Raw genomic sequence first — 19,219 nt, 5'->3', positions numbered from 1 at the left:
GTACATGGTATAAACACACTCTTGGCCCAAGTGCAACTAATTTGGTCTAGTATTTGTTTTCAAATAAAAGTAAAGTTCATTGGAAGACAGACACCATTATATATATTTTTTTCTGTACATCTTCATAGTGTATGTTTAGGCACAGAGGGTACTTAGTAAGAAACTTCTGTAAAAACAAAAAGCTGACACATGTGTGAATGTTTTCAATTGCCAGAATTCCATGATCACGCCAAACCTCTGAGATAATAGATTGTTTGGATTTTAGATATTAGATTAAGGTCTCTAAGTTGACTTAAGGGCCAGAGGAGCAGAAGAAATGCTTTTAGTACAGTCCCCCCCTCTGTGACCTTATGCACCACAGTCTCTGTATCTCTGCAAAGATGTTAACTCATCTCCACTGGAGACTTTAAATGACTCCATCTAGCTGTGGCTTCAAGTGTTCAGAAGGAAGAATGGATGGCTTTGCCTTTTAAAGAAGAAACCATATAGTAATGAATATGTGAACAATGTATCATGGGGTTTAATGCAAAAGTAAACGATTCTACAGAAATATCTGTATATCTGTTCCCACTGAGAGCTTGACTTAAGCATATGTTCTCATCCCTTGGACTAGACACACCTTGCATTGAAGAGCAAAGAGAAGCCTTGCCTTTTTTAGATTCGACATGTAAGTGATATCACACTGTACTTGTCTTTCTCTGACCTATCTAACTAAGTATAATGTGCTCAAGGTCCATTGATGCTGCAAATGGCAGGATATCCTCCTTCCTTGTGACTGAATAATATTCTCTTGTGTATATATATATGTGCCACATCTCTTGTATCCACTCATGTGTTGGGCATTTAGGTTGCATTCATTGCTTGGCTATTGTGGTTAATGCTGCAATAAACATGAGTGCAGATATCTCTTTGAAATACTGTTTCTATTTTCTTTCAATAAAAAATAATAAAACTGACTATGGTCACTTAGAAAAATAAAAAGGCTTTAAAAAGTAGATAACAATTTATTCACACATCTATTTTTATCCTCATTAAGGAATGCTTGGTTCTAATTATTTACATTGTTAAATTCTTATGTCCAACCTGCCATTGTTCTGGATTATGTAAAGAGAGAAATGTAAAGATCTTGTCCTCATGCAGCTTACACTGTGTATGGGCCTTACATAATGTTATTTAGGCAGAAATAAATATTGTAATTATATACATGTATATATATATATGTGTGTGTGTGTGTGTATAGATATGTGTGTGTGTATATAGATATGTGTATGTATGTGTATGTGTGTGTATATATATAAATATTTTATGTGTAGTGATCAACAATCTAAGTAGCAACCAAATAGTCATTTTTTAAGTTTGGTTTCAACCTAGTGCATCTTGCCTGGAGATATAATTGTGTATTATAGAGCCCTAAGGACCAAATATGGTAACTTTAAAGTAAGGTAAAACCTAGAGTGCATGGTGATTGAAACAATGAATAAATAGATTAATGGTTGGACGTATGAATAATTGTGACATTTGTTTATTATTTCAAAGGGTAATAAATATCCCTCTTATTACCTATAGGCAAAAAAGTAAAGGCTTTGGTGAAGAATTTTGTGTTTTTTGATCTCTATTCCTTTATCACCTGTACAAATGTATTATGTTTAAACAAACTAAAGTGGATTCTGTTTCTATGACTGTAATAGGACTGATATGACAACTCTGGAATATTCTTCCTTGTATCTCTTTTTCCATGGAAGTGTGGTTGTGCCACTCAACAGTGTTATTTGGATGGAATTCCTTTTACTTCAGATAATTTCTTATTCCCTGACCACTGTTTTGTGGACAGTGGTCCCAGGCTGCATTGAATATGATGCCCACTCTTAGACCAGGAAACGGTCCCTGATAAAACATGAGTAATGAATTCCTCCCCTGATATATTTAGTCTAAGGCCCCAATCTCTCTCTGCCCCTGCTGACTGTCCACTAATATAGAAAATGCAGACAATCAAGTTCTATTTCCCTCCCACTTAAAGTACCTAATTATTTTATTTTGATGAAATATGCACAACTATTTACTATTTTAACTATTTAAAGTGTACAATATAGTGGAATTAAGTATATTCACATAGATGTTACAATCATCATCACTATCTACCTCCAACCCTTTGCATCATGCTCAGCTTAAACTCTGTATCCAATAAACAAGTCTCCATTTCCCTCTCCCCAAGATCCTGGTAAGTGTGAGTAAACTTTCTGTTTCTATGAATTTAACTACCCTGGATACCTCATAAAAATGACATCATATAGTATTTTTCTTTTTGTGACTGTCTTATTTCAGTTAGCATAATGTCCTCAGGTTTATTTAGACTGTAACATGTGTTAGAATATCCTTCTTTTTAAGGCTGAATAACATTCCATGGTAAGAATGTACTACACTCTATTTTATTTTTTTAATTTTTAATTATTATAGAACTTTTAGATTTCCACTTAATTTGCAGTTATTACAAAATACTGGCTATGTTCCCTGTGTTGTGCAGTACATCTTTGTAGCCTGTCTTATACTCAATAGTGTGTTACTCCCACTCCTCCCACTCCTCCACACCTTTATTGCCCACCACACTTCCCACTGGTAACCACTGGTTTGTTCTCTATATCTGTGAGCCTGCTTCTTTTTTTATTGTTGTTTTTGTTATATTCAATAGTTTGTTGTATTTTATACATTCTACATATAAGTGATATCATATACTATTTGTCTTTCTCTGTCTGACTTATTTCACTTAGCACAATGCCATCCAAGTCCATCCGTGTTGCTGTTAATGGCAAAATTTCATTTTTTATGGCTGAGTAGTATTCCATTGTGTGTGTGTGTGTTTGTGTGTGTGTGTGTGTGTGTAGTATACAATAAATATCTATACACACTATATCTATCTATATCTATCTCTGTGTGTGTGTATATCATATCTTCTTTATCCATTCACCTGTTCATGGACACTTAGGTTGCTTCCAAACCTTGGCAATTGTACATAATGATGCTATGAACATTGACATACATGTATCTTTTCAAATTAGTGTTTTTGGTTTTGGTTTTGGTTTTGGTTTTGGTTTTATATACCCAGGGGTGGAATTTCTGGGTCATATAGTAATTATATTTTGAGATTTTTGGAGAAATCTCCATACTATTTTCCACAGTGGCTGCATGAATTTACTTTCCTACCAAGAGCCCACCAAGGGTTTCTTTTATCCACATCATTGCCAATATTTGTTGCTTGTGTTCTTTTGATGACAGCCATTCTGACCAGCAAATACACTACAATTTATTTACCCATTCATATGTTAGTGGATAACTAGATTGTTTCCATTTTTTTATATTGTTTTGAATAATGCAATTATAAACATTGGTGTACAACTATATATTTGAGTTCTTACTTTCAGTTCTTTTGAGATATATAACTAGAAGTTGAACTGTTGAATCAAATGGTAATTTTATGTTTAATTTTCTGAGGAATAGTTATACTGTTTCCTACATTAGCTGTTCAATTTGTTCCTACCAATGATGTACAGGATTCTCAATTTCTCTACATCCTCACCAAAATTTGTTTTCTGTTTCTAAAGAAATGGCATCCATATTAATGTGTGTGAAATATATCTCATTTCCTTAATGAATAATGATGATGAGCACCTTTTCAGGTACTTATTGGCCATTTATCTCTGTTATTTGGGGAAGGTGTCTTCAAGTGCTTGACTATTTTTGAAATGAGCTCTTTGTTTTTGTTTTTGTTGTTGCTGAGTTAAAGGGTTCTTTATATATTCTGAATATTAATTTCTTATCAAATGGATGATTTGTAAACATTTTCTCCCATCCTGTGAGTTACCCTTTATTCTTTTGATATTGTCCTTTGATATGCACAAAATTTTAAATTTTTGTAAAAACAAATTTATCTATTTTTTAATTTGTTGTCTACACACACCTTTGGTATATATCCAAGAAATCATTGCCAAACCCAATAGAATGAAGAGTTTCCCCTACGTTTTCTTCTAAGAGATTTTGTTTAGCTTTTACATTTAGATCTTTGTTCTATTTTGAGTAAATTTTTGAATATGGAGGAAGGTAAGGGTATAACTTCATTCTTTTGCATGTGAATATCGAATTTCTTCAGTATCACTTGTTGAAAATATTGTGCTTTTCCCACTGAATGGTCTTAACACCTTTACCAAATCATTTGAACACATATGAGAAGATTTATTTACTGTATTCGTCTATATGTCTATTTGGATTACAATAGTTTGTACTAAGTTTTGAAATCAGGAAGTATGATATCTCCCGCTTTGTTCTTCTGTTTCAAGATTTTTTATTTGTTTATTTGGGATCTCTTGAAATTCCCTATGAATTTTAGAAGTTTTTATTTTCTGGAAAAATATTGGAATGTTGATAAGAATTGCATGAGATCTGTAGAATCTGTTGAGTAGTACTGACAGCTTAACAATATTAAAACTTCCCACCTATGAACATGGATGTCTATTTCTTTATGTCTGATTTAATGTCTTTTGGCAATGTTTTCAGTATGCAAATCTTTCTTCTTCTAGGCTAAATTTATTTTTAATTAATCACTTTGATCCTATTTTAAATGGGATTGCTTTCTTAATTTTTTGAATTATCATGTTAGTGTATAGAAATGCAACTGATTTTTAATTGTTGATTTTGTATCCTCCAAATTTGCTGAATTCGTTTATTTTTTCTATTTTTTTGGTGAAATCTTTGATATTTCTATATTTAATATCATGTCGTGTGTTAAGAGAATTTATTTCTTCATTTCCAATTTTAAATCTCTTTATTTCTTTCCCTTGTTTTATTACACTGGCTAGTACCTCTAATTCTATGTTAAATAGAGGAGGGAAAAGTGGGCATTACTGTCTTTTTTGTTATCTTAGGGGAGAAGATTTCAGTCTTTCATCATTGAGTAGGATGTAGCTGTGGATTTTTCATGCATGGTTTTTATCATGTTGAGGAAGTTTTCTTCTATTCCTACTTTTTCAGTATTTTTTTAACAGAAAAATTATTAAATTAGATCAAAGGATTTTTGTGAATCAATTGGATGACCATTTTTTTTCTTTGCTCTCTTAATGTGGTATATTATATTGATTGATTTTTCTATTTGGAATCTACAGGATGTAATCAACATTTATAGAATACCAAAAACATCAGAATACATATTTTCCTCAAGCTAACATGAAACATTCACCAAGCTAGACCTCATTATGTATCATTAAACACACATTAAAAATTGAAAGGAACAGAAATGTTATAATGTATGTTTCAGACTAGAGTGAAGTTAAACTAGAAATCAACAATGGAAAGATAGCTGGAAAGTCCTAAAATACCTGGATAGTAAACAACACACTTCTACATTATACATAGGTCAAATAAGTCTCAAGAGGGATTTTAAAATGTATTCAATGAAATAAAAATAAAAATACAACTCATCAAAATTTGCAAAATGCAGTGAAATTTGAAGGAGACTTATAAGATACTTTTGTCATGATATATAATCTTATGGAGACCATAAACTCAATTTTTGGAAGGGGAATAGGAAGACACAAAGCAGCAGTTCCCAGGAAGGGAAATGATCCTAAAATTAAATTCATAAATGGTTTCCAAGCAAAGAACAAATCCAGGGTGTTGCCAGAAAACAAAAGAAAAAAGATGGAGGGGTCAAATATGAAACGAAGGACGTGACTGAAGAGTCTTTTGCTTAAACCTCAGAATCATTATGGTTGCATCCTTGGAGTATGACATAATCAGAAAAAGACTCTCTGAGGAGATATAGTATGTATCATAGATGCTTTCAATCAATTGGGCTTCTGGAAAGTTTAAGGGAGTTTTTCCTCAGACTTCTCAGCAAAAACCCAAGGTAGAGATAGGGCTACATTGAAAGGATTTGTGGGTTCAGCATTGTTGAGCCTTGATGAAGCTCACCTCAGAAGGCTTAGAACAAATTGGAGGGTATTTGTGCTAATGAAGAGCTACAGGGGAACCTGTTGATCCTGCCCTGGCACTCCCATGCATGACTATACTTTTATACATTTTTCCTTACCATTTTATTCTCTTATCTGTTTTTACCCTTTGTTTTTCTTTCTTTTATCATTTCTTCACCTCTTTTTGGACAGTTTTGTGTAAATAATGGACAGAGAACAGGCCTTGGAATCAGAGAGCTTGCATCTGAGACTAAGCTCTAGAACCAAGTTAAGTGACCTAGAAGATGTTAAGTCTAATCTCTTCACTTGCATAAATGTAGGAATAATATCTAATTTACTGTGTGATCATGAGGATTAGAGATAGTAAGTGTACTTCCTTAAAGGTAGAAAGTGTCCAATAAGAGTGGCTGTTATATTGTTTTTATTACTGTTGCTACAATTTTGTTTATGCAGTTGATTTGGGTTCTTGGAGCAGCTGTTAGTAAACTCTACACTGAATTTCTTTACTCTACATACTCTTTACTATGATTATTTTTATGAGGTTGATTTTGATAGCTGATATTGAACTCTCTTAGTCTCTTTACAGCAGGGTATCCATCCCAAGATGCTTTGAGTGCTGGCTGCTAGAAAGGCTCACATGATCTCCCTTTAGAAATGCCTGGGAACTTGCATCCTCCTATGTCTCCACTTCTCTAAAGATTTCTTCTCATAGGATTCAAGCAACAAATCATCTACAGGAATTGCCATCTTAGGCTTTGCTTCTAACATACTAACATTAGAAATTTTTTTTTAATTTTTATTTTTATTACTACAAATATATCTTAGGCCTTCCACTAGCAACCAAAGATACAGCAAGCCCTCAGTTAAAGAGAATGCTAATCTATACTGTATCTGTTTCCCCTTCCTGGCTCCACTTCTGGCATGATGGTGTGCAACTCAGAATCACTCCTCAAAAAAATGATGAAAATTATTTTTAAAACACATTTAAAAATAGTTGGCCTTATGAGCATACACAAATGGAAATGCCACTACAGATATACAGCAAATGAGGACACATTTACTCAAGAATATTTACTAAAGCTCCATAAAATGATGAGTCTTTAGTATTTGAAAATCCGTACTTTTCCCCTCTCCATTCATTGAGCTGGGAACTCCACCCAGACTTGTACAACCAAGAACACAAGTTTTTGACTCCCCCCAGGTCCTGGTTGGAGGGTTGTCTTCCTGGGAAGGACATGACATTAGCATTTCTCATACTGCCCCTAGTTACTTGTTGCTGAGGCAAAGTTCTGTACTACATCAGCCAACAGGTGGGGGCCCCATTCTTCCACCACATTTCCTCTCATGAGACAAAGGTTCTACCTTGGGCATGGTAGGACATTGAGGTCCCAATTGCTATTGACTCAGCTCATAGGACAGGGGCTTGTGACGATGGAGACAAGCCAAGGACATCTGGGGCTCTTGCCCATATATCCACTGAGCACTTACTTCTTCAAACTGGGCTGTCACTTAGAATTGACCTATTGTTCCTTAATCCAGCACCAGAGTTTTGGCTCAGAGATTTTCCCTCGGAGGAAAGGCAGACCATAGAACAGAGAGCTCAAATTATCTCCGCAAAGGAGCCAACATTATTTGCAACAGCATATGAAGTTCAAATCTAAGGTTGCTTTCAAAAGCAGAAGAAGTGTTGGTAAGAGGCAATGGGGAGGAGACTGAAAAATTCATTGAAGATACAGGCTAAATGATAAGCCAACTTGTTGCTGGAGAAAAATAAGAAACCAGCTGCAAGAACTAGAGTCTGAATAAATTTCAAACATTGACCATCAGGAACTGTCCCTTCATAGCAGCCTGAATTTGACTGGATTAGGGTGTAAATTTATTCTCCAGGGCATTGTTATGAACAATAGAGCTTTTAACCAGCAGTTAGTGGAGTTTCATAGGTTAGTGTGGTCAGGTAACTAGACAAACACTGCCTAAGTCCTGCTAAAACCTTGTTATCCCAAAGTGGCTGGGCATGTCCAAGGATGAATCCCTGAGGAAAAACATCAGAGGCTTTACCCGGTGTCTGTTTATGGGATAGAGGAGGAAGAGAAGGGAATGGACAACACTAAAATAATCCAGTTAGTCTTTAAACAAGTAAACAAGCTAACAACAATGACAAGCACTGAAAGAGGGGAGAGATGAAGCCAGTATCCAAAGTTGCTGCAATATCTAAAATGTTCATTTTCCAAAAAATATGAGACATGCAAAATAAGCAGGAAATTATGGCCTAGATACCAGAAGAATAGCAGTCAATAAAGCCACCTGCAGGAGAGACCTGATGTGAGAAAAGAAGCCATTATAAATATGTTCAAAGAAACAAAGAAAACCATGATTTTAGAAGTAAAGCATGATGACAGTGTCACATCACATAGAGAACATTAATAAAGAGACAGAAATTATTAAAAATAACCAAATGGAAATTTTGCAGCTGAAAAGAGCAATAACTGAAATTTAAAAATTCACTAGATGGAATCAATAATACACTTAAATGGGCAGAAAGTAAAAGTACTTAAGAATAGTTCAATAGAAATTATGCTATCCAAGAACAGAGTGAAAAATGAATGAAGAAAAAATGAGCAAAGCCTCAGAGAAATGTGGGACACTAATGTATACCAACAGACATGTAAAGGCAGCACCAGAAGAACAGAGAAGGAAAGGAGCAGAAAAATATTTGAAAAATTAGTGGGTAAAAACTTCCCATTTCCTAAAAATTTTAAATCTACATATCCAGGAATTTCAACAAACTGTAAGTAGGATAAACTCAAAAAGACCCATGAATAGACACATAGTAAACATGCCAAAGAAAATCTTGAAGGCAGCAAGAGGAAAATGACTCCTTGCTTAAGGAAACTCCTATAAGATTAACAGTTGACTTATCATCAGAAACAATAGAGGGCTGAAGGCAATAGGATAACCTATTCTCAGCCCTCAAATTTTAAATACTCTTAATCAAGAATCATATATCCAGCAAAATTATCATTTAAAAATGAAGATGAAATAAAAAGACATTTGGAAAACAAAATCTGAAAGAGTCTGCTGCCAGTAGACCTAACTTACAAGACATACTAAAGTTAGTTCTTCAGGCTGAAAGCAAGTGACCCAAGACAGTAATTTGAATACACACACACACAAAACAAAGAACACTGATAAAGGTAATTATGCAATTATAAAGGAGTATAATTGCCTATTGTCCTTTCTTATCTTGTTTAAAAATCTTAAAGCAGTATACTTTTAATTGTATTTTTGGGCATATAACATACAGAAATGTAATATATTTACCAATAGCAAAGAGGTTGGTGAGAACAAACCAACATTGGGATAAGAATTGACTCCAGATGTTTCACTTGAATCCAAAGGAACAAATGCATAGAACCTGAAATGGAAAGAAGGCTAATATGAGAAAAATTATACATATAACATAAAAATTGTGTTCTACACTGGAAACTGACACAACATTGTAAACTGACTATAACTCAATTAAAAAAAAAGAAAAAAGTTATACGTATAAACTTGCTCTCTTTTCTCCTCTCAGCTTCTTTAAAAGACATAAAATTACATAAAGGAATAATAATTAAAATCATGTACTGTCGGGCTTATAACATGCATAGAGATAATACCTATGACAAGAATACCACAGTAAGAAACAAAAGAGAGTAGAGCTATATGGGAATGCTGTTTCTACATTCTCTGAAATTGCTGGTGTAATTTTGAAACTATTTTTGATAAGACATATATGGTAAGGCCTAAAGCAATCACTAAGTAAATAACTAAAAATATATAGCAAGAAAATCATTAAAGAAGTTAAAAATTAATATTAGAAAATATTCAATTAATGAAAAAGAAAACAGTAATGCCAAAAAAAGACTTGAGGTGTAGAGAAAATAATAACTTAAATGAGAAATGTAAATCCTATTATTTTGCTTAGTTTTGTTTTTATGAACTCTGGATACAAGTCCCTTATCAGATATATTATTTGTGAATATTTTCTACCATTTTGTGGGTTGTCTTTTCATTTTCTTAACATTACTTTTTTAATTAATGCTATGTCTCTGTCTTTTTTTTTTTTTTTTTACTTAAAATGAATTAAAGCAAACGCAACATGTGTACAAATCTATAGATAAAGCTGCTCTGGAAAAAAACACATAAATACATGGCAAAGAAATGAGACTTGGCATTTTAATGCTGATCATGCCATCCTCAATGCCATAAAACCAAATCTGTGCTTGCAACACAGTAAACTATGTGTATCTGCTATACCCTACTTCTCAAATCCAGGACTTATGAACTCAAATCAGAATTTGCCATCAAAAATTCAAACTTGAATTCCTGTACTAGGAATGTCTCCAGTAGAGGGCACTAATGTTTTTTGAATATTCGGTGTAAGTAGCTTTAATTGAGAAAAGGCTTAGGAAGGACTTACAACCCTTTCCCATTCCCATATATCTGGGTACAAAAGACATAGGCATTTATTCCATAGCCATTAACAGTTTACAGAGCACCCACTGTCCCCAGGCACCACATTAGGCCTTGGGATCCTGAGAAGGAAAAGGTACACTCTTACCCTCAAGGAATTTGGCCTAGTGAAGAAGACTGTCTCAATCCCCTAATAATATCTCCTTCCATCAATCAAGGAAAGCATTTACTAACTAATCATGCACTTTACTATCACAAACTACATACATATATGTAGAAAAGCACATGGACTGTAAGCATTTGAAAACAGTAGGTTCAGGAGGGCCTTAGAGACAATCTAGTCAAAATCTCTCATTTTATACCTGGAACCTAAACCCAGAGTGGATAAGAGACTTACCCAGGATCACGACAAGAACTAAGATTAATATGGCACTTCCTATATGCCTAGAACTGCTCTAACAGTATTGTTTATTTAATCCTCACCACAACTCATTTTTGAAATACAAAACTAAGGCACAGAGAAATTAATTAACAACAAAAATCAAACAGCTCACAAGGGCAAAGTCAGGATTTGAATCTAAGTAGTCTTGCTCCAGAATCCATACTTTTAGTCACCATGCTATATTTAAGTAGCTATGTCTAAAGGCAGTCATGAATTTCTGACTCATGTTTTTACACTGTCTTGTTATTTTATACTGTCAGGGTTTCCAGCATCTCTAGAACCCATTGGTCAAAAATTATCAAAGAAATCTCAAGATATTATGGTACTTCAAAGTCACAAGATCCTCGATTTGGGGAAAATGGCTCAATTCAATGTGGATGTATATGTTACCAGAAGGTGAAGATGAAGACATGCACAGACATGAGAAATATAATAAGTAATCTTGTAATAAGTATTTTTTTATCTTACTTTGACAAATGTTGCCACTTGTGTCTCATTTCCTTGTTTTCCTGAATCACTTCCATGTACACCTTCTCACTTCCAAATACCAGTCTTTAAGTGTGTTGATTCTTCAATCAAATAAGAACATGTTACTGTAGACAGAGCTAGGAATTAAATCTTGAGAGGACCCTGCACTATACAAGATGGAGAAGATGTGCATTTCAGAAGCCTCAGACTTCATTTCACCCATTCATTTATTATCTAACAAATATTTATTTGGTGCCTGCCATATGCACAACAATGCACTGAGTTCTGCTGATGTGCTAGTCTATGTGATGGATGTGACCTTTACTCTCCTGAGGTTCACAGTCTTACAGCATTCCTCCAGAGTAAGTTAGGGATCCATAGTTAAGCACTTGTCAATTCTCAACCTGTTGGGCCTCTGAATGATGCCTGAGCTACAGGAGGATGAACAGAATGACTCAGCAAGACTGGGGACTGCTAAGAGATGCTGTCACTCTCAGGTGTGCCAACTACAGAGGAGAGAGCATGTTATTTTGAAATGACAGTAATACACTGTTTGAGTGATATGCATGAACTATAAAATAGTTTATAAATAGAAGTTATTTGCATTATGATTATGTTTTGTCAGAATGCATACATCATTTTTGTGTGTGTGTGTGTCCTTGAGGACCCTGAAGAACAAAATTTTATATCTGATTATTGATTTGGTTAAGTAAATTAAGCAAATCCAGGCATTTTATTTGATAATTAATTTCACTCAAAGATGAAGGTAAAATTATAAAATTTACACCCACTTACATATTTGTTTCATTCTTTAGTATGCTTCCCCGCTCATTTTTACTTGTAATCAATCTGTCTTTAACTCCCCCAGTTACACAGAGGCCTTTACCAGACACCAAAAGCTATTCTGCTCACAAAAACAACAGGCTTCCTTAAGCCTTAAGAAGTTTTTTTTTTTTTTTTATTTGCCCTTTAGGTCTCAATTTCTGTGAGAAATCTGGGAATTCCTCTCCACTTTAGCCCACTCTTTCATATACCAATGTAAGACCCAACTACTTTTGCCCTTCAATTTTGTAATGAGATAAAGGACGCCTGATTTATTATCATACAGCTCTTTTTCATAAGGTGACCTGGTTACATTCAGCTATTATAAAGCATATTTGAGTCATAGGCTCTGAACCATGTCAATATCCTGTACTAGGAGATTTTACTCAGCCCTGAATTTGCTCATATATCCAGCTACATATTTGCCTCTATTTTTTTTTTAAACTCTAAGTTTCTTGAGGGCACATGTTTATTTGTTTTTAAATCCTCCAAAAACAATTTGGTTGAGAGACTGAATTGGAGATAAAGAAGTTAGCAGAGATAAATTAGTAGAATAAGTGGATAATTGGAAGGTGTGCCTGCATTTGGATACATAGGATTCAGGAGACAAAGCCAAAGAGAACTGTGGTGTGGGGACACACTGGGGTTTGGTTAGTTAGTCCTCACTGATTTATCATGTCCAGCCTAACGGTCCCTGGAGGAATGCTTGGAAACTTGTGGAACCCGGGATGCAAAGTTCACATCCATCAAATAGACCAATGTATCCTCCGAAACCAGTCCAGTGTTTTGCACACAGTAGGCATAGAATAAATATTTGTTGGATGATAAATGAGTGGTAAAATGAAACGAAGTCTGAGATATCTGGAACATGAAATATTCCTATCTTCTTTTCTGATATAGTCCAGGATAGTTACATTAAACACATAGAAAACAGAAACTCCTGCCTAGACTGTTAGTGGCTTGCCCCAGATCTCACTGACAGAAGAGCCACAAGCAGAAACCAAGATACCAATTCTCATACACTTTCTGAGTCATATCTCTTTTTCTCTATTTCTAAAATGTTCTGAATCTTGTTCTTTTACAATTTATATAGATTCTTAAAAATACTTAACAAATTATATATATGTGTGTATATATAAATGCATACATACACACACACACACACACACACACACACACACATACATGTGCATACATATTATGTCCTAGTCTTAGAGAATCAGTTAAGGTTAGAATTGAAGTTCAGTATTAAATGTGTATTAAAATTAACAGATAGCCTAATATTAGGCCAAGAAACACATATGCACAAATACATACACACACAGTCATTGAGGAAGAAAAGATGGGAGGGGCATGGAATCAAGGCCTAGCTGGTATTAGACCTGGGTTACTTCAAATCAAATAAATGAAAAAGTTGACTATGAGGAACCTCAGAAACCAGCTGCTTTCACAGTATCAGGAAAACTTTTGCCCAGATTTCAACATGGTCCAGGGAACAGATTGAATTCTTACAGGAATCCCAGCAAGCACTATCTCTGTCACTAGCAGAACCCATCAGGGTGTTTTTTATATCACTTCACAGGAGCTAAGGAGCACCAACTCTGCTTTAATTCTAAGCTTTCAGCCTGGCTTCACTTGCAAATATTTTCTTAGAAGTCTTCATTTTATGGATGGGAAAGATAAAATAGTCAATAACTGGCTGGCTCCTGTGTGGCAGATTCCAATATGGGACCCAGATGACAGTACATATTCTTTAAATGGGATGCATGGGAAACTTTCAAAGAAATATTTGGACATCTTCCCAGAAGACAGATTAGCTGGAGATGGCGGGCATCCTGCTGCAGGAAATCGTGTTTTTCCTTTGAAGAAGAGCCTGGAAGATCACCTACCTAACACTTGTCATAAAAAGAAGGGATGTCATATAGTTAAGGCAGAGGGTCAATCAGCACAGTGGGGTGAGAACACAGAGTAATTGGTAGTGAATATTTAAGACTGGGACCATGATAAGGGATCAGCTCACACAGAAGTGCACAGCTGGCCTTGCACAATTACAGTTTCTAGTCAAGCTACCTTATTCCAAAAACACTTGCAATGTCGACCTCATCCTGTCCTTGGACTTCTCACCACTGAGCTCATTCTCAGGGGTCATTCTCAGAATTTCTCCCAGGCCCGAGGAGAGCTCACGTTAAAACTCTGCAACCAGGAGATTGAAAAGTTCAGGAAAACATGGTGAAGTCTTTGATCAAAAATAAATAAAAATTCTTCATCAATGACAATATGCTCAATCATACACAGTTGAACCAGCAGGATGTCTTTCTGAGAATGCAAAGCCATGGATGCCTTCTCACTTTTGTTCTTTTCTTCTGACCTGATGTCTCAGTAGGACTAACAAACTTGAACCCTGGTGTTGAGAATATATTCCAAAGTAGTATTTCAATTGAGCACTGTAAAGCTAGCCAAACTTTCCCAGACCCATGTTCCTATGCTCCTCCTTCAACCCTGCATGGCCCACCAACCTCTCCTCCCCTTTCAGGTGCTGCCTGCTTCCCCTGTAGATTACATACCTCTCAGAAAAGGAATAACGATTCCTGTTTACCTTCTTGTTCTGCCTCACCTCTCCAGAACTCCAGTGCTTTTTTTATACACTGTAGACTTTCAATGTTTTAATTAATTTAAAGATATAGAGACTTTTCCATTATCAAAAATAATTTTATAATACAGAATTGGAAAATAACTGTTAATACTGGATAATATTCTGTCTTCCATTAATCATAAAAATTTTCTCATGACACAGAGAAAACTGAACTCTTATCAAGGCAGCCACATGGAGCAAAGCTGATGACACTCAGAGTCTCCCATTTTTTAATTTTTTTTAAATTTTTTATTTTTTGGTTTGGTTTGGGTTTTATTGTTTTGTTTTGTTTTTCAGGGAATCAACTCAGAAAGTCCCTGCCAAACCTAGGAGTGAGTTGATTGTTCCATGTAGGTCATGCAGTCCAATAACACAATTTCTAGTGATCCTTTCATTTCTGTTATTTGTGACTCTGCTTATGCCATTGGGCAGAGGAACTGGCCACATTGCTGCTCACAGTCATCTCCTTTATCATATGAATGTGAGGAGCCTACCACTAGATATGTCCCCAAACCAATGGATGCTGTTGAAAACAGAGTATTTCTATGTCTTTTTCTTCTGGATATTCTCAGGTTACCAGAAAGAGATTGACTGAGCCCTGAGGATGGATTGGTCATTTTAAGACAATATTTGGGGCAGATAAGGCAAACATATAGAATTTAGGTCTTTCTAAATTTTACTTCTCTTTCATGAGTCTCTTTCTGATTATTATCACCTGCACTGATCCATCTCTTCATTTAAGTAGTACTTGGTTGTTTTCTATGTGTTCACCTAAGTTCTGAGCTGCTTGAGGTCAGAAATCAAGATTGATGTTTTTTTGATATTGTGCTTGATATCTAGCATACTGATGGGCACAAAATGAATGCTTGATATTTATGATGAGACTTCTAAACACAATTTTACACTTTGACAAATTTGGCTGTGGAAATAGTGATTGAGTCTTTTAGAATTTTCTATGAACAGAATAATAAATGCATATAGGAAATTTATAAAATATAGATGGGAAATAAAATACAGCAGCATATTTCAGAGACACAGCTTCTGTTTCCTTTCTCTTTCCAGATCCATGCAGGTGACAGATCTTTCTCTGTCCACCTCTGATGGAGACTACATTCTTTACTGTCCAGTAGCATATATCCTTTGATTGTCTCTTAGGTATGCAGAATTGTGAGCATATTCGAACTTTCCTTCTTTCCTTCTGTCAAATTCTTGTCAGCAGTTTTACACACACACACACACACACACACACACAAACACACACACTTCCCCCACCACCAATCTTTTGCAGATTATAAGCAGGAGTTCTTCAGGCTTCTGCCTAAGAGCATGGACTTTGCAGACTGGTGGGCCTGGGTTTGAACCTTACATGATCACTTTGGATAAGTTTCTGGATTAGTTAAAATTAGCTGCCAGTTATAGAGACTGCAAAGAACAGTGGCATAAACAAAGTGATTTTTGTTTCTCTTTCACATTAAAAAATATTTCTAGGAGACGGAGAAGATGGAGGAGTAGAAGGATGCTCGCAGGTCACCTTCTCCCACAAATACACCAAGACCCACATCTACAGACCCACTCAGCCAACCAGAGCACCTGTGGAAATCCGACAGAACATCGCCCTCTTCAAAAGATAAAGACGCCAAAAATCTGGTAGGAGAAAAGGAAAAAAGAAAGAACAAAAGGCAAAGCAGCACGGGATGTGGCCCGCTGGGAGGGAGCGGCAAAGGAGGTCTGGCGCTCGCTTGCTGGGTCTCCCCTCTTCAACTGAGAGGCCAGCGGGATGGAGGGGGAGCCTCCGAGGCTCAGATCTGTACAGAGCAGCCCTTGACTAACAGAACTAAGTTAAACGGGCACAGAGCGTCCCCCAGACACCCAGCCTGAGACGCGGGCCGGCAGCCGTGGGCAGGGCCAGGCTGTACAAGCCAGGCGGAGGATGGAAGTGGCTGCACGGAGGCAGCCCCGGGGGAATGAAAGGGGCTGCACGCCGTGGCTTTGGGTGCACAGGGCAGAACAACCTGGGCCCTCCATAAAACAGCAAGGTTGATGTGCTCTCAGGGGAAGGGTGCACACCCCTATCTCTGAAAACCTGCGGAAAGTTTTCGGGGGAAGAGAGGTGGGGCTCAGGCACAGCCACCATATCCTCCACGCTGAGCACTCAGGAGGGGGCGGGGGCGAAACCTGCATCCGCACTGAAGGGCTTAGCAGCCTCAAAGGCCAGACTGAGACTGGACTGCAGCCCGGGGCAGATAGGATCCTTCCATCCTGGTCTCTCAGAGAACTTGCTCCACAAAGACAAACAAGGAGCTGGGTTTTGCCTTGGAGCAGGGACAGGGCTGTCCCTCGGTCTTCCCCGAGCACAACAGTGGAGCACCGACCAGGGAGGAACAACGACCAGGGCAGAGTGAGCAGCCGCACAGAGAGCGGTACTACCGGCGGTGCAGGTAGAGGGAGAGCGGCCCCCCCGCCTTTAGGGCAGGAACACAGCCCCTGACCGAGGTGCTGGGAGGGGGCACGACCTGCCCTTCTACCTGGCCTGTCTGCAACATCTGACTGCAGCATCCGGAGGGGCAGAGACCCGCCTGCCCAAAGCAGAGAGCTGCACCTGACCCAGTGTTAGGAGGAGGCACGATCTGCTTGCCGACAGGTGCTGGGAGCAGCACAGAAGAGGGCGCCAACAGAGGGCCTCTGAAAACAGCAAGCTGAGATTCCAAAACAGGACCAAGACAGAAAGATTCCACATTAAAAGCACACAGACTCCAGGAGAACACCGACAACCCCCCCCTTTTTTTTTAAATCTGTTTTTACCTGTTCTATTTTCTATTACTCTCTTAATCTTTACTTCTTAATTCATTTCTATTTCTCTTGGGTTTTGATGTCCTGTTATTGATTAGACAGAGGTTTCAAATACATCTATTTATCTCCCCCCCTTTTTTTGTAAAGGCTTTAAAAGGACGTCTCAACCTGAATAATACTCTGCTTCTACTCAATCTTCTTTCATTATACACTGTTTTCAAACCCTCTTTCTCCCTTCTTTTAAAATTCTTTCTTTCTCTCTCTTATTTTTTTTCTTTTTTTTCCTAAGTTCTATTCCTAAATAGGCATCAGATAGATAAAATCCTTAAGGACCAAAATAAACAACTGATACTCCATAAACAACAGTGCCAAGGAGGTATGAGCAAGATGAAGAAGCAGAAACACCTTTCCCAATTAAAAGAACAAGAGAAATCCCCTGAAAGAAAGATCAACAAAATAGACATCGATAGCCTACTAGATCAAAATTTCAAATAAGGAGTGATTGAATTGCTGAAGGAATTAAAAGAGATAGTGTTTAGAGATATAAAATATGTCAAAAATGAAATTGAAGCTATAAAGAAGAGCCAAGTAGAATGGGTAAACTCATTGACAGAGATGAGGAATTATCTAATAGCTGTGCAAAGCCGACTAGATAATACAGAGGAAGAAATTAGTGATCTTGAAGACAGGGCAATAGAAAGCACCCATTCAGAAGAACTACAAGAGAAGCAAATAAAAAGTAATGAAAATAGCATAAGGGACCTATGGGATAATATAAAGCATCCCAATCTTCACATAATAGGGGTCCCAGAAGGAGAAGAAAGATCAAAGGGGATTGAAAAGGTTTTTGAAGAAATCATGACTGAAAACTTCCCAAACTTAAAGAAGGAATCAGATATCCAAGTACAGGAAGCTCAGAGGGTCCCAAACAGGAAGAACCCAAATAGACCCACACCAAGACATATCATAATCAAGATGGCCAGAGTCAAGGATAAAGAAATGATTCTAAAGGCAGCAAGAGAAAAGCAAAGAGTAAGTTACAAGGGAACCCCCATAAGGCTCTCAGCTGATTTCTCTACACAAACACTACAGGCCAGAGGGAGTGGCAAGATATATTCAAAGCCCTGAATGAAAAAAAGATGCAGCCTAGGATCCTTTATCCAGCAAGGCTATCCTTGAGGATAGAAGGAGAAATAAAGAGTTTCACAGACAAAAAAAAAAAGCTGCAGGAGTTTAGCAACACTAAACCCATGCTAAAAGAAATATTGAAAGGGCTATTCTAAATAGAAAAGCAGCAGGATGCTACAGAAATGAGAAACACACAACTGGAAAGGTGATAACTCATGAATTACAAATAAAGTAAACATGAAATTATAAAAGAAGACATACAAATCACTGAGAGTGGGAGAGGGAGGCAGGGAAATATAGAATATTTTTTTCTTTCTTTTTTAAAATTTTTTAACAGTAGGATGGGTTTGAGATCATGTTACTATCAGTTTAATAAAAACAGTTATAGTAATGTGTTGATAGATTTACAAAATAGGGCAACCACAAGCCAAAAATTTACAAAGGAGTCACAAAAATTAAATAAAATCCATGATAATACAAAGGAAAATTACCAAACAACAAAAGGAAGAAGAAAGCAACAAAGAG

Source organism: Camelus bactrianus, unplaced genomic scaffold, assembly GCF_048773025.1.
Source record: "Camelus bactrianus isolate YW-2024 breed Bactrian camel unplaced genomic scaffold, ASM4877302v1 HiC_scaffold_27, whole genome shotgun sequence".
Lineage (NCBI taxonomy): Eukaryota > Metazoa > Chordata > Mammalia > Artiodactyla > Camelidae > Camelus > Camelus bactrianus.
This window is presented reverse-complemented; position numbering follows the sequence as displayed.